This window comes from Malurus melanocephalus, unplaced genomic scaffold, assembly GCF_030028575.1.
Source record: "Malurus melanocephalus ecotype Western Australia unplaced genomic scaffold, MMel_1.1 scaffold_2379, whole genome shotgun sequence".
NCBI lineage: Eukaryota > Metazoa > Chordata > Aves > Passeriformes > Maluridae > Malurus > Malurus melanocephalus.
The window spans coordinates 4,198-6,563 of NW_026625611.1; the positions used below are offsets into that span (position 1 = coordinate 4,198).

At 50.0% G+C, this 2,366-nt stretch overlaps 1 long non-coding RNA gene across 4 annotated transcripts in view; it reads right to left on the reverse strand.

The window, feature by feature from the left end:
• LOC130587748 (uncharacterized) overlaps positions 1 to 2,193 on the reverse strand; it is a 3,661-nt gene extending 1,468 nt beyond the window's left edge. For all 4 annotated transcript variants that reach the window (XR_008966845.1, XR_008966847.1, XR_008966846.1 and 1 more), the window contains exons 1-2: positions 2,070 to 2,193; positions 477 to 539 (exon numbers count right to left, since the gene is read on the reverse strand). This is a non-coding gene — a long non-coding RNA (uncharacterized LOC130587748). The remainder of the gene's footprint in view (positions 1 to 476; positions 540 to 2,069) is intronic.
• Positions 2,194 to 2,366: the final 173 nt, after the last annotated feature.

The window sequence follows — 2,366 nt, forward strand, 5'->3', positions numbered from 1 at the left end:
GGGGAATGGGATCAATGGGGTCAGGAATGGGGTCAGGAACGGGGAATGGGATCAATGGGGTCAGGGATGGGGTCAGGAACGGGGAATGGGATCAATGGGGTCAGGAATGGGGTCAGGAATGGGGAATGGGATCAATGGGGTCAGGAATGGGGTCAGGAATGGGGAACAGGATCAATGGGGTCAGGAATGGGGAATGGGATCAATGGGGTCAGGAATGGGGTCAGGAATGTGATTTCAGGGTACCCCCCCCTAGTTTTAGGGGTTCCCCCATTTTTGGGGTCCCTCCCCCTGTGTTTGGGTTCCCTCTCCCCATTTCCGGTGTCCCTGACCCCATTTTTAGGATCCTTTTCCCCATTTTCGGGCTCCCTCTCCCCATTTTTGGGTTCCTTTTCCCCATTTTCAGAGTCCCTCTCCCCATTTTTGGGGTCCCTGATCCCATTTTTGGGGTCCCCGATCCCATTTTTGGGGTCCCTCACCTGCGCCGCCATTCCCATGAAGGCCCAGAGCCGGAACATTCTCAGGGGGACGCTCACCAGGTACTGCGGGAACAGCGGGGTTTGGGGTCATAATGGGATTTTGGGGTCCCCATGGGGATTTTTGGGGTTCCCAGTGGGATTTTGGGGTTCCCCTGAGGATTTTGGGGTTCCCAGTGGGATTTTGGGAGGTTCCAGAAGGATTTTGGGGTTCCCATCAGGATTTTGGATGAATCCCTCCAGGATTTCCGGGGGTCTCAATGGAATTTTGGGGTTTCCCATCAGGATTTTTGGGTTTCCCAGTGGGATTTTGGGGTTCCCATCAGGATTTTGGGGGTCCCAGAGGGATTTTTGGGGTTCCCGTCAGAATTTTTGGGTTTCCCATCACAATTTTGGGGTTTCCCATCAGGATTTTCTGGGTTCCCGAGGGTTTTTTTGGGTTCCCATCAGGATTTCTGGGGTTCCCATCAGGATTTGGGGTTCCCCAGATGGAATTTTGGGGTTTCCCAGTGGGATTTTGGGGTTCCCAGTGGGTTTTTTGGGGTCCCCATCACAATTTTGGGGGTTCCTCCCAGGATTTTGGGGGATCCCAGAGGGGATTTAGGGTTCCTATCAGGATTTTCAGGTTCCCAGTGGATTTTTGGGGTTCCCAGTGCGATTTTTGAGTTTCCATCAGGATTTTTGGGTTTCCCATCAAGATTTTTGGGGCTCCCAGTGGAATTTTTGTGTTTCCATCCAAATTTGGGGTTTTCCAGTGGTATTTTGGGTTTCCCAGTAGAATTTTGGGTTCCCAGTGGGATTTTTGGCATTCCCAGTGGGATTTTTGAGTTTCCATCCAGATTTTTGGGTTCCCAGGTGATTTTTTTGGGGTTCCCAGTGGGATTTTTGAGGTTCCCAGGGGTTCTTTCATGTTTCCCATCAGGATTTGGGGGTCTCCAGGGGGATTTCTGGGTTTCCCAGTGGGATTTTTCAGGTTCCCATCAGGATTTTTGCGTTTCCATCCAAATTTTGGGTTTCCCATCAGAATTTTGGGGTTCCCAGGGGGATTTTTGGGGTTCCCAATGGGATTTTTGAGTTTCCATCCAGATTTTTGGGTTCCCAGTGGGATTTTTGGGGTTCCCATTGGGATTTTTGGGGTTCCCAGGGGGATTTTGGGGATTCCAAATGGGATTTTTGAGTTTCCATCAAGATTTTGGGTTTGCCATCAGAATTTTGGGGTTCCCAGGGGGATTTTTGGGGTTCCCAGTGGGATTTTTGGGGTTCCCATCAGGATTTTTGGGGTTCCCAGCTGCATTTTGAGGGGTCCAATCAGGATTTTTGCATCTCCATTCCAATTTTGGGTTTCCCATCGGGATTTTTGGGTTTCCAGGGGGATTTTTGGGTGATTTTTGGGTTCCCAGGGGGATTTTTGGGGTTCCCAGGGGGATTTTTGTGTTTCCATCCAGATTTTGGGGTTCCCATCAGAATTTTGGGGTTCCCCATCAGGATTTGGGATTTCCATGGGATTTTTTGAGGCTCTCATCCACATTTTTGGGTTTCCCAGGGGGATTTTTGGTTTGATTTTTGGGGTTTCTGCCGGGATTTGGGGCTGCTGACCTCATGGAAGAAGGCGGAGGCGAGGAACACGGCCGTCTGCGCCGTCCACTTGCTGACCCCCCTCCTCAGCATGGGTTTGTAGAAATGCCTGGAGAGCCCCAAAAATTCACCCAGAGACCCCCCCAAAACACAAACTATTCCCCCAAAAAATCCCAGAGTTTCAAAATCCATCCCAAAATACTCAAAATCCAACCAAAAATCATCAAAACCCACCCCAAATGCTCAAAATCAACCCTGAAATCCCCTCTAAAATCCAATTCCCCCAAAATCCATCCCAAAATACTCAAAATCCCCCCC